Source organism: Manis javanica, chromosome 2 (assembly GCF_040802235.1).
Source record: "Manis javanica isolate MJ-LG chromosome 2, MJ_LKY, whole genome shotgun sequence".
Taxonomy (NCBI): domain Eukaryota; kingdom Metazoa; phylum Chordata; class Mammalia; order Pholidota; family Manidae; genus Manis; species Manis javanica.
In genome coordinates, this window is record NC_133157.1 from 74,343,205 (window position 1) to 74,357,247 (window position 14,043).

The 14,043-nt window shown below is 39.6% G+C and overlaps 1 protein-coding gene and 1 long non-coding RNA gene across 3 annotated transcripts in view; one reads left to right on the forward strand and one right to left on the reverse strand.

Moving 5' to 3' along the window:
• LOC108397041 (guanine nucleotide-binding protein G(q) subunit alpha) overlaps nucleotides 1-14,043 on the reverse strand; it is a 275,802-nt gene that overhangs the window by 102,509 nt on the left and 159,250 nt on the right. The window lies entirely within an intron of this gene.
• LOC140847708 (uncharacterized) overlaps nucleotides 1-14,043 on the forward strand; it is a 60,805-nt gene that overhangs the window by 25,465 nt on the left and 21,297 nt on the right. Inside the window, exon 3 of the long non-coding RNA XR_012127763.1 lies at nucleotides 1-14,043. This exon is cut by the window's right edge and continues 21,297 nt beyond it. This is a non-coding gene — a long non-coding RNA (uncharacterized lncRNA).

Sequence of the window (14,043 nt, forward strand, 5' to 3'; positions counted from 1 at the left end):
GCCAAAGAGCATTTTAACAACGAGTCAGAGAGAAATTGCTAGGAAACCTTGCTGTGGGAAGAACATTTTGAAAATGGATATCTGGGAATGTTTCCATTGTGTTGTGTTTTTGCTGTCAAAACCAACATAAAATGTGACATTAGAAAAAAAAAACTAACCTATAAATGTTAAAAATTTTAGAAAAAAAATTTAAAGAAACAGTGTCAGTGGGGTTTTTAACCCATTTGTTAAAAATGAATAACGTGACACCTTTCAGTTAGTTTGAAAGAACAGCTGATATTGCTAAAGATGGAAATTTACTAGCAAAATTTCAATTAAAAAACTTTTCACAATTGATCAATGGGATTGAAGACGAGCATTATAATTTAATAGGCACAGCCAATGTTGTACTTCCTTCCACTTACAGCCATGTATGTTTGTGTGATATCTCATTTATGATACGAAAAATAAGTCCAATTAAACTGAACTTATTAGAACCAGACCACTGAATCACTGTCATATATAATTAACAAAGTTTTTAAAAAACATTAAGTGAATTAATCACAAAGGATTTAAAAATTTTATCAAGCATAATTTCAACAAATGTCAAAGTAATTTTTATCAATGGGGGTACATGATCAAAAGTTTGGACTACACTCTGTTTAGCAGACTACCCTCTGTATCAGCCACTCCAAAATCAGAGATCTGCATTTAGAAAGAGGAAGTTCGCACTGCATACTATAGACACTGGTTACCTGTTGGGATGGTGGTGTGCAAGAGGGAGGGGAGGAAAAATCAGGACCTCTGTCCTAGAGAGTCAGCCGTCAAGAAATTCCTGGAATTCTGCTAGGGTCTGGGGTAGAGATGAAGCGTAAGCAGACATTTCACCAGTTCAATGAACCTGGGGAGACACGGTGCCACATATTTTTATTCTCAGTTTCTCATACTATGGTTTTACATGACGGCTGCTCAACAGTTGCTGTTGACAAAAACTGATTATTTTGGGGGAAAAAAAAGCTATCTTCTCAGCAGTCCATCAGTAGGACACTTCTACTAAGGTAACATAAAAATCACTATCTTATAGTTGATTACTGTGTTCTGTTATCATATCTACAATACTGAGCCACCGGAAAGTGGGAAAATTATTAATTAGTATCAATCACTGAATTATAAAAAGCTTCTATTAAATACAGTCCAGTGGACAAGTAGTGACTCTGTAGCATCTTACTACACTGATGGACAGTGACTGCAATGAGGTATGGCGGTGGGGTGGGACTTGATAATATGGGTGAATGTAGTAACCACAATGTTGCTCATGTGAAACCTTCATAAGATTGTATATCAATAGTACCTTAATAAAAAAAATACAGTCCAGTGGAAAACTACAACACAGTGTCGTAAGCCCCAGAAGACACCCACTTTCAGTGTTAGAATTAGTTGGTCATGCTCCATGTATTACTATTTCTATTTAGTTTAGTTGCTACAATCACAAACATCTTTATTTTAGTATTATTGTGCTTAGAAAAATGCCCATGTACTATAAATGAAACTATTATATAGAGATTACATCTTATATGATCACTGAAACACTGTTTCTGCTTTTGTGAAATCTTACTCTTAAAAGCAAAACCTGTAAAGAAATGAATTAGCTACAGGCAATAAGTATTCCTATACCTTCCCTTTGGTTTCCTTTCAGTGTCAGGGTTTCCTGTAACCTAAACTAGTCATATGCAACAATCCTCACCAGCTCACCTCTCAGACTCACTAACTAGCAGAATCCTCCTCTATGGGCTTGGAATCCTGAGCTTCTCTCACCTGGGGAGCCTCTGCTCTGCGTAAGGATACAGCACATGTAGGTCAAAGACATCCTTTGCACAAATTTAAACCCACCCCACTCCCCAGGCAGCATTTAGAGCACTTTTTTCCCTTCTTCTACTGCTTTTCTATTTTTCAATGTGGGAAACAAAAATCTGAATTTTAATAAGACAAAAATCTTGTGGTTCTTAATGTTCTCCATGCAGTATCTATCACATACAACTGTTCCTCTCATTCCATTGAAAGCGTCTTTTGTTCCCTGCTTGCTGATTCATAATGGAGAAGAGCTGGAAAAGGGACAAAGCAAATAAATCCAGGAGAGGCTTCACCTACCAGGACACTTTGCTTTTCCTTAAGCCCAGATGTCCAATGACAAGGCTCTTGTTCCAAGAAGGTTTGAAAGTTATCATAGAGACTAGCTACCCAGTTCTGCAGAGCTATAAATACTATACTGAGGTGCTGTCCTAGGGGGTGGGAAAAAATGGATACAGTGTACCTGGAAGAGGATTTGGCTGGAGTCCTGGGCGGGAGATGACTGGAGTCCAACTATATGGTACAAAGTATATATGGTGAGTTAAGAAACCATAGCATCCATAATTTAATATTAAAATACATATTTAGAAAAGCACCAAGGATATCCCTAAAAACATGATCCTGGGAGTACCCAAGTTTATGGTAATAGGTATCACCCGCCTCCCTTCTTTCTCAACTATTGCCCAGTCCTTCTACACTGTTTTTTCTTTTGACATAATTCCTCCCATCATTTATAAGGCTTGACGTGTGAAATATTTTATTTCATTGATTATCTAATCATCTGCTCTGTGCACAGCACTGGGATAGGTACTAGGAGATACCAACAGGCAGATGGTTAGAGATGGTCATGAAGACAAATAATAAAAGGAAGAAGCCTGAAGGAGGAGGACAGAGAAGGGCTCCATTAAAAGGTATTCCCCAAATGCACATATTGGGGTTATATGCAGATCCTTCAGGAGCTATTCCAGGTCCATCCACACACCTAAATCCAAGATGCCCCAGGCAAGGGAGCTGGGTAAGCATGGGGCTCCCCTGGGACAGGTTGTCAGATGTCACTGCACAGGCCCTAAGCCAAAGGGGCAGTGGGAAGTGAAACCCTGCCTGCATGTTGCTGGCCAGCCACACAGAGTCCACCCACAGAAGACCTTTTCCATTTCACACCAAGGCACTGTTCAAATAGGGCAGGCCTGCAAGAAAGGTGCCAACTATAGCAGCCCATAGATATTTGTCTTCTTTGCTTCCGAGTAGCATTTACAGCATAATTTAACAGCTAATTATATAGTCTAATGCTATTGTTGCTTTACATTATACTTTAAACATCTCCCTAGCCAGACTTTTCCTGAGTGGTAGGAGAATGTCTCTCCCTTGGGGGGCTCAATTCCCTAAGGGGGCTCCCTTGTTGGTTCTGAATGTCTAAGTTTCAGATACCTGTTTAGATGAGACATACAGAGTAAACAGGTAGTGAGTTGGTACCCAGCAACTTTAGGTTAATGACAATTCCTCAGGATGTGTGGGAAAAATTTCTCATGGTTTTCTGGTTCATACTGCTGTGCTTGGCCATGAACAGACATGACACTGTTCTTGAAAAGACAAATGTATATCCTAGGTTTAAAGTTTAGCATCTACTTCCTCAGATGCTCTTGCTGAAAAAAAAATTGAGAATTCACAAGTTTTCCCGAGACTGTCTCTCATATGATATGACAAAGGCTTTGGAGAACAAGGAAGCAAGCAAGTTCCATTTCTTCTTTAGGCATTGAGTCTAGTTATACACACATCTATTTTTAATCCTGCATTCTATTACCAAGCGGGCACTTTGCTCAATAGGGCAAATTGCAAACATTTTATGTAAATCCTACAGTCACCACTCTTTCTTTTGTTGAAACAGGCTCTACACAAGGAGAAGCTGATCCAATAGTTAAAGTATGAAAGACTTGGCTGTTGTAGGAAAAACATTTTCTTCCACATCTAGGCAAAGACAGCTTCCAAAATTCCTACAGTCTGATAAAATCAAAACCACATGGAAAATGGTGTTGAGTTGTATTTTTTTTTTTACATAGAGAAACATGTTTTAAAATATGTATTAATACATTTAGAACTTAGCTATTGGTGCCAATGAATGTCATCAGGTTTTGAAATAGAGTGTCAAATTCTATGTTAAAACAGGTAATAAATTACAATAGTTACAGTAAGATGACTCAGTGTCATACTCCAACTATACATGTGTACCTGCTGAACTACTGAGAGCAGTTTGAGGTTTCTGTCTCAACCCTTAAATGCACAGCAGGTGAGCTCTGTCAGAGGGAGCTCAGTTTTAATGGCTCCTTCTCCTTTATCTTTGCTTCCCTAGAGGTTACAACCATTTTCAGGAAACACAGCCTATTGAGAAATTAATTGTGACATATAAGAACTGTTAAATAGAAGTGGTATATTGCTTTTTCTTCCCATTTGTGTAAGTTTTATGACTTCCAGCAGATATGATTTTATACCTTAAGGCCCAACTACAATTGAGACTCCATAGCTTGGATGGTTTTTGGTAAAGAAATTTTAAAATTGAGGACTGTTCTTTCAAATACACTATGACTACGCCTCTTTTTTTTTTTTAAATAGAACACTGCAGAGATCTTCTCATTAGCCAAATTTAATGCACCATTCTCTCTGGCTGATTTTAGAAAGAACTGTAAACCTTACTTTGAGAACAAATCCTGGCCCACATTAGTTTAAAATGTCCTGAGGCAATCTGATTCCCAGCATAGATGTTGGCAGGACAAGATGTCTGCAGGTACTGGAAAGGTAGTGACTCCTGACACTTGGTTCTAAGAACAGTCTTTGGAATGGACAAAAACCCAGGCCCCACTTCCAATTCACTTTTTTTTTTTTTTTTTTTTGCCTCCCTCCACCCCCACAACCCTAATCCACTCAAAGAAATAAAACAACCTGACTAGGGAGATGGGAATAGTGAAGATCTACGTTCAGGTCCTTGAATTGAGTTTTAAGAGAACAACATACAGTGAAGTTCTGTCATGGTATTGGCTATTTGGGTATTTGAGTTTTTAACTGCAGATTAGCAAGATAACATATTACTGAGTGATGCAGCTCTTTTTTCAGTTGTAGTAATGACTAAATTCCACCAAAAACAAAAACAACATATTCACACACTCATTACCAACTTTCACACTAGAAGTGACTAGTGAGAAGATGAAATCTCAACACTTAATGATTTAAAGTACTAGGATAGAAGTATAACTTCTATAGTGTCATTCTGAACCAAAGTAGAGAAAAATTTTATATAGTATAGAAATTACACATAACCATACAGAGTAGGAACAGCAAATGGCTATCTTTGAATGGGCACTTAGTGTGGGCTAGGCAGGCACACCTCTACACACTTTATATAGAGAGTACACATTTTATGTTTACAACAACCACAGAAAGCAGGTACTATTTTTACCTCCACTTATGGGGGGTGGGAGGGCAGGGAGGAGAATTATTAAATAACTTCCCCAAAATCACTCAAGCTTATAAATGGCAGAGTCAAGATTCAACCCAGTAAGGCTGGTTCTAGAATACCTGCATCACAATGATACACTAATAATGGAAACGGGAACAAAAGTTACTTGTCTATGTAATTTAGACAAAGAAGCTGAAGATAGTAATTCTAGGTTATTGCTATAGTGGGAATGTTTCCAAAAGTGATCGCAAATTAGGATTCCCAGTAAGATGATTTTAAGGTATTAAGGAAAAAAAGACTGAGACCTGAACATTCAATATTGTAAACGTCTGGCCAAAATAACTAATCTAAGTAGTTATATTTAAGGAACAATGGTTGAAGACAGGAGATTGGATGGAGGCCACTGAGTGAAGTAACTTAGGCCTGAAAATCTTTTCCTACATTTTTTTTACCAGATACCTTCATTGCATGATCCCCATCATTAGAGGTCCCCCTGGATCTGCCCAAGCTCTCTCTTCTAACTCCAAGAAAATCCAATATCCTTTCAGGTGTTCTGTGACCACATTACTCTTGTCACATTTTTGAAATTAGGGGAAATAAGAAAGTGGTAGGATTTCATTTTTTCACAGAGTGCTTCCATGTCTAAAAATATGGCTATGCTTGGTAGATTCCTTAGAGCAAACACCATTGGTTTAGGCAATCTTTTTGTTTGAAATAATCTTTCACTTCTTCTTTTAAATTATACATCAAACCTCTAGGCAGAAAAATCAAGCCAGGTTCAAAAAGAAAAAACTATTGTCCTCAGTCTTGTCCACAGTAATTATCAAAGCCAGAAGATATTGGAGCAATGTTTACAAAGTAAAAAGGGAACTCTAACAAAGACTCTCAACAGACAAAAAGGCAAGGAATATAACAGCACTCACCATCCATTCTTGAACTAATAAAAACAAATGACAAGATGGTTAAATTCAGTAACTTTGGGGAAAGAACCAGTAATAAAGCCTGTATCTATCAAGCTTACAACTAAATTGTGGAATTTACTGTGAATACTATTCATCTGGACAACATAAAAATAGTAGTATACCCACCACCTCTTCAAAGGTGGGTGAAGAAGTGGGACATGTTTTCTAACTTCCTACCTTACATGGCAATCAGTAAATAAATAAGGCCTATGTTAAATACAGTTTTTAAAACTGTAATGACTCAGAATTATGATGCCTTCTATAATCTTCTACTTTGAGCTGTAGGAGGAACTATTAGGAACTAATTTACTTCATGAAGAAATATATATCTCAAGTGCAGCAACTTTCTTCAGTGTCTCTCTAATTTCCTTTTACCAGTTCTTTGTTTCAGTAAAATTCAGTTAAATAATTATAATTCATATGATACTTATATAGAAAGACATAATAAACTCATCAGTCTCTCCATCTGAAATGATGTTCACCAAATGCTGATGACAGTTGTTTCTCAGGGGTGGGATTCTGAGTAACTTTTTAAAGTTGTTTCTTCATGAGTGGTTTAAACATCAGTTTTCAAAAAAGTAACGAAATCATTGTATGTGTTCTAAAAAAAGCATCAAAATGCCTTCTAAATATATTAACTGACATGAAAAGATACTAGACTATCAAATTGGTACTAAATGGCAGATTATAAAATAGTAAAACACCATTTTCATTTTAAAAGTCTATATACATAAATTTCCAAAAGAAATAGCACAAATTATTAAGGGTGATTATAGTCAGTGGGATACTGAGTGATTTTAATTTTTCAATTGATCTTTACCAGCATTTTCTGATTTTTCTACAAAGAACAGTGTTACTCAAGCAATTTAATATAAATAAATGTAATAACTCAAAATAGAACCCTGGCAGTTTTTACTGGGCTGTAGTTGAGATTTTTAATGGCAGTTCTTAAGAGACGATGATTTCTAGACAGCACTTGTGACTCTAATGAGAAAAAAAAATCCTATTGTGAAAGCAAGCTTTAATTTCTAAGAGCTGACTCTTTGTAAGAGATGTGTGGGCTGAACCTAAATGGTGCCCTCTTTGTAATCACCATCTTTGGGGTCCATGCTGGCTGGGTTGCAGACGGCCCTCCTCCTCCCTTGTCACCGTGGAACTTCCATTTCAGGTTCTCAGCCTCTGTCTCTCTTTTCCCCAGGCCTCCGAGTGGACAGCACGACAGTATCAGCAGGTGAAAAATCAAAGTTCCTTCCTAACCATGTATTAACCCAAACTGGAAGTCATACTTGATTGATCAAGACCATAGGACCTCATCAAAAGTCTTGATTTTTACAGTCTAGATGGTCATTCAAACATTGCTTTGTTTCAGACAATCGTTGATTATCTTATTTGGGATTAAGATAATTAAAGAAGGAGTGAAAGGATAATTTCTGAATGGACTGGGATCTGTTTCTTTATAAACCACTATACCTCTCCACTTTATCTGGGACTATGAGGGACACGGTACCCAAAGTCTTGGCTGACACACTGGAGAAAGTCGAAGAGTCTGACACTGCCAATTACACTCTTCATGCTCAGGCCAAGCTCTGCATAGGAATCCTCGTTTGATTTTACTTTAAACATAGGGTTTCTGGAAAAGGTCACATTTCACTTGTTGGCATGTGTGGCCACGCAGTTAGAGAAATCATCCCAGGACTGCCAGGGCCAGCAGGGGACTCACACTGCCTGGCCTGGAACATCACTTCCGGCACAAGCTAGCCACGGCCCCGTGAACTGCAGAGAACCAGGGGGCAGGGAGGTACGGTTCTGATGCGCGAGTTGGCTCCACTTTACTTGGAGGAAACATCTGATTAGCTTGAGATGTGGCAAAATTGTCTATTAAAAATAACTACCTTACTTCGCAAAGTGGGCTAAAAACCTGAATGTTATCCTCACCATTCTGATAAGAGTGTGGGAAAAAAACACACAAGAGCAATGTATTTGATTAGAACATTAACCAAAGATGCTTTCCCTAATACTTCAGCATTCCCGTGCCCAATTTATGGTGCCAGAGAGCTTTGTTTTTTAACACTGCTGAGGTTTCAGAAAGGGCCAAGTTCAACTTTTGGCTGGCTGTTTTATTTTTTTTCACCGGCAACTGGAGAGTATAACCTTTCCAAATGACTCAGTGATTCATCTTTAATTCATTTTTCCTGTCTGGGAACCTGGACATTTTTCTCTGCAAATGCTCAAGAAGCACATGTTTCATTTTTTAAAGAAAATGTTACAGTTCTTCCTCTGCCATTTTGGATGCAGAGTACACTCAGTAAGTGGGTGATTGAATAAGGATTTTTTAAAAACACACAGTCTGCTGATAGGAAAGAACTCATCTAGTTCTCAGTAGGACATTTCCTCCCTCAAAAAAAAGGGGAATGGATTAGCATATAAGGAGGCCCAAGTTGTTATCTTTGTTCTCATTCTTGGACTGGGGGCTTGCGACAGCTGTGTCTTATTAAGTTTTATAACCTACATGTTATGTACAGCTTTATTTCTGAATTAAGTATTTTAAAACAAGAAGGCAAAAAGTGAATGGATGAAGGAGGATCAGCCTTCTGTTATTGAGTAGAGGTCCTATCGATGTGCCAGTACTGCGGAGGCTCAGAGGGAGATGGTTTGCCCATCGACCTTGAGTCACAGGGGAAGTTCCTTCATCTTTGAGTCCAAGGTCACAATTCAGACTCTTCCTTTCCTTTGGGGACAGCCTTGGATGGGGACAAGGTGGCAGGCAGAGAGAGCAAGTCAAATGTGGCTAAATATGGCTACTTCTGAGCACTACAAAGGGACTATCAACTGTACTCTGGTGAGAGACACAGGTGGAAGGAGTATCGTTCCTTCTGCAGTGGCTGCTGAGCCCCATCCCATTACTCTTGCAGCCCCAGCCAGGATGCCTCATGTATTCATGTTTTTAAAGAAACACAGCCCAACCAAAATGGATTGAACACACACACACACACACACACACACAAAGAATTTTCAGTAATATTTTCTGCCTCCTATGGGAGTTTATGCTGCCCTATAAAAGAAAAAAAATCTCTGTACACATAACACATATATTAGAGAGCCTTTCTTAACTGCTTTGTGAGAGACTGGCATTAAAAATAGATGAAGCATTTAAATAAAAAATTATTCAGCCTCTCACACTGGAGTCAAATTTTGCACTGACATTTCCTGCAAGGGCAAATGGGAGGAAAGAAGCCCAGAGCCTTCAGTGTATATTTAAAACAGCATGGCCACAGAGAAATGATTGGCACTGGAACAATCATCATTCTGCAATTTTCACATAATAAATCGGGCAAAATCACTGCAATTTGGTGCAAATGTTCCTTTCAGGTGTATTTCTCAGAGTAGGCATTATATTTTATTCTAGTGTTCTTTTACCCTCTTTGCCCCTGACTTAGTTGCAGTCTAGAGTTTTTATTTAAAAGGAATCTACATTAGTCATTATTTAGTCTTTGTTTTAGACTTATCAAGAGTTGTGGTCAATTATTAGTAATTAAACACAAAACAACTAAGTGAAACAAACCACATGTAAATTATACTAGCTTTTTAAAAGACACAGTCTGGCATTGGTAAAGTCCTCTGACATAGATCTTCGTATATGAATGACTCTAAGTACCATCCTTACCACTGAGATTTTGTTTTTAAAAAATAAGGGGAAACTGAGTCAAAGGTAAATTCTTCATAGGGACAGGATGCTTTGTAGTTTCTTGGTAAAGTAATGAATTCTACTCTGTGTTTGAAAGTTGAGAGTGTCCTCTATTGCCCCAAACCATGGCTTCAGTTACTTTACTCAGGAAGATCTGCACAATACATGCAAAATCCTTAAAAATGAGAATAGCTTTTTTACTCATTAGCAGGTGTATAGCTTAGAAATCATTTAATGACTGTTTGACCTGGAGTTTCATTTTTCAACAAATCATATCTCCCTACAGGGACTTCTATGGCACAAGAAATGATATTAAATTGAATCCTTGACTATCTTTCCTCCAACAGACAGATGTCATTGCAACTCAACAAGATATTGCAACATCCCCAAGCCCTCATCCTGGCTGCCAGCAGTTCTAACCTCAACTGTTCTTAGGGAGGCCTGGCAGGATTGTCTGCTAACCTTTCACTCTGAAGGGAGCTATAACCTGGACTCCAGTGCTCTAACCATGATGAGGAAAACTGGACTGGAACCATCAAAAGAGGTCCCTCTTTACGGCCTGATCAATGTGAGCAGAAGGGCACAGATGCAACAATCAACATTCCTCAGCTAAGAAAATGGATCTGGTTTTCATCAAAACCAGTTTAGACATGCTCTTGGATGAGATGTAGGAAGAAACCTGATTACTATTTGGGGATGGAATGTATCCAACTTGTTTTGGAGGAAAGAGATTTTTCTTCATTCTGATTTTCAACTTGCTCTGTCTCAGAGATATTGTGTTGAAGACTGCTTAGAGAGACAGAGAAGTTGAAAGACACATGTCGTCATGCTTACGGCTTGCTTCATGAGGCTGGGGACCCTGAGGCATATGCCTGGTTCCCATGTGCTGCTGGTCCCTGGGCCTTGGGATTCTCTGTCTTGGCATAACAGCCCCTCTGCTGCTTCTGAGATCTCTAGGCGTGTGGCCCAGCTGGGCTGGCTTTCATGCTCCTGGGACACTCTGATGAGGACATCATCCTTCCCAAGGCTTTGATCAATGTTACCTTCTGCCAGGCCCCCAGAATTCTGTATGTACCCTCAATGCAAGATATCCATTATTAGAGGCAATGCACTGACCCACGATTTCTATTACAGCAATGCCTAAGGTATGAAAAAGAATACCAACCTCAGGTTCCCATAACAGCCTGTTCCCCCAGCAGATTAAGGTGTACAACTTGCCCCCTAAGCCTTCACCTGGCAGAGAACAATGAAGAATGCCTAGGGCCTCATCTCCACAATAATGATTCCACTCCTGGGCAAGAAGACAGGACCCAGGCAAACCCCAAGAGGTACAGAAGGGGCTCGTCACCCTCTTGCTCAGCCACCCTGTCCACTCAGACCCTCCCCGCATTGAAGCAGAGTCTAGGTGGGGAAGAAAGATCAGTTCAACTGACTGAATGTTTATATTATTCTTTATATTACTTTCCAAGGGACATACGTGTTTCAACCACAGACAAATGCTTAGAAATAATATGAACCATCAGAATAAATTTTAATGGAAAGATTTCAGGGTTCAGCTAAGTGTAGGATGGATTCCTAATATTCTGAAAGTCACAAATCATACAAAGAAATTAAAAATGAGAGATGAGAATTTGAACCTCAATATAGCACCTATTCTCCATGTGAAACTTGGGCAAAAGTCATTTAACACCATCAAATCTGCTTATTTTTAATCTATAAAATAAAATGAGAAATTTTACTATTTCACCTACCTCATCATGAAACTATGGGAATTAAGTGAGATGCTACAAAGTATTTCTAAACTGCAAAGTGCTATTCGAACATGGAACTACTGTTTTATTATCTCAAGACTGACTTGGTTGGGAATATAATTCAAAGAACTAATTTCTTTAAAAACCTATTTTTGAATTGATTTCTGATTCCAATTCTTATCAGAAAATCTAAAATGGGATTGTATTTCACTGGTAATGCCTAGTGTTTGCTTCTTGTAATAACCAGTGGCAAGTATCAGAAGGAACGAACCTAAGTTGTCACTGGGCCTCTCTTTTTTAAACACTATTCTCTAGTGGGGATTTCCTTCAGTAGTATTATTTCATTATACACTTGAGATGGCATCACGGGAATTCTTTATAATCTATTAGTATCAAGAAGAGATGTAGAGTAAACTAGTGAATGTACACAAAAAACATTAAAAAACCTACCCAGTTCCTTTGTGGACATTCTGCTCAAAAGTAGTTACATCTGAGCAGGGTTACATCCTCACATGAACCCTGAAGTTGCCTAAAGGAAGTAATTCTAAATTCATATAATTGAGGCTTGTATCCACCCTCTGTATCAGTGCTTCCCTCAGTCCCAGAGCCATCTCTTATAATCAGAAAGATGACCACCCCATTGAGAAACACCAACAAATATGCTTACTGAAAACCTGTATAAGGTATAAGCAACTTAGAATGAGTGAACAGTGACAGGTATGAGAAGTCTCCCAACAGGAAGAGCAGTACTTTGGAGAGTCAAGCATAGGGGGATCAGAGAGCAGAAAGGTCTAAGCTAGTGTGGACAAGAAGATGCTAAAATGATGTCACCATCAACTAAGAGCTGCTTGCCTGGAGTGGGAGCTCTGCTCCAGCAGAGCAAGGAGAAATGCAGCTAAGTGAAACTGGACTGGACAGCAGAGGCAGGAAAGGAGGCCAATGCCCTAGTGAAACACTACATTGATGTGCATTAGCCATTAGGAAATGTGGCACATGTCACAATATGCTCAAAAATCCAAGGAAGGTCACAAACTGGGAGTCTGCCACCCAGGTGTAGCTCACAAACGTATTGCTTGGCCATACTCTGTGGATTCGCATCATATTTTTAAAAACATACTGCAGTAGCTCCCAATGTAAAAAATGGGGCCATTTCACATTTTTTAAAAACCTGAGTCTGCCTTCTCTTGAAAAACCAGGATATGTGTGGCAACTCAGCACCTGCAATCCCAAGGGCATTAGCTGCATGGAGTCAGTGCTTCCAGCAGGCGTGTGCACATCGAGAAAGTGATCGCCTCTAGCCCCTTCGCCCTGATCTCCAGTCACTGAGTGCACCTGGGGCTCTGCAGCGCTTGGAGTCATTTTTGCCCAGCTATTAGCACCAGCTGGTTGAGACACGCTGATTATGATATAAAAACAGAGGACTGGAGGGGCCAGATAATTCCCAGTTAGTAAGCAAGCAGCAGAGACTCAGGCAACCTGCGGTAGACCTCTTTAAAGGTATGAGGAAGACAGGGAACTCACTAGAAGGGGTGGCAAGTCGTCTCAGGAGTCAGGAGATGCTTGGACTGTGTATCGTCTTACTTTCTCCCTTATATGAGAAAATGCAGCAGACAGCAAAGCCTAAGTCCCTTTTTAACCTAAGTATAGGGAAGAAGGCTCTCTCCTTGGTTAATCCTCCTGGAGAAAACAGTATCCTTAAAGCCCAATATAAATGACATTTTTATAATGCTTTAGAGTGAGCAAAGCACTTTTATATATATTTTATTTCATGTGCCCCTCAACCACAACTCTGTGAGCTGGACTAGGCAAACAGTTATAGACGAGGAAACTGAGGCTCAGAAACTTTGCCAGGATGGAATTCAGGTGGTACTTTTGTCACTGTGATCCATGGAGGCACCATGCCTTGGCAACAGCCTCTCCTGTACTTGAGGGAGTGCTGGACTACTCCAACCTGCCTGCACTGTGGTGGCCGCGGCATCCCCGCTGCTGGCTAGTGACTTAGGAGGTTCTTCCCCTACTAGGGTCACTGTCCCCTAAGCAAATCCATCCCCCAACCCAGACTGCCAGGAGTCTGCTCAGGCTTCAGGGCACTGGTCAGTTATGTCTAGAAACACCCCTTATTTGTTCACGAAAGCCCTGCAAATATTTTGGCAAATAAATTAAGAAAGCCGGAAACACTAATTATTAGGGAGAGACAAACCCACAGTAATAACATAAACAACAAAGTGCCTTTTCAGCGCTGCTATTCAATGTGCCTTCCTGTAGCCAGTGCCACGAAAAACACGCTGGGAACGGCCTGGAGGAGATGGGAGAGGAAATGACTCCTTTAAAGACCACGTCCTGTGGGCAGATTGTTGCCTTACCATTTGC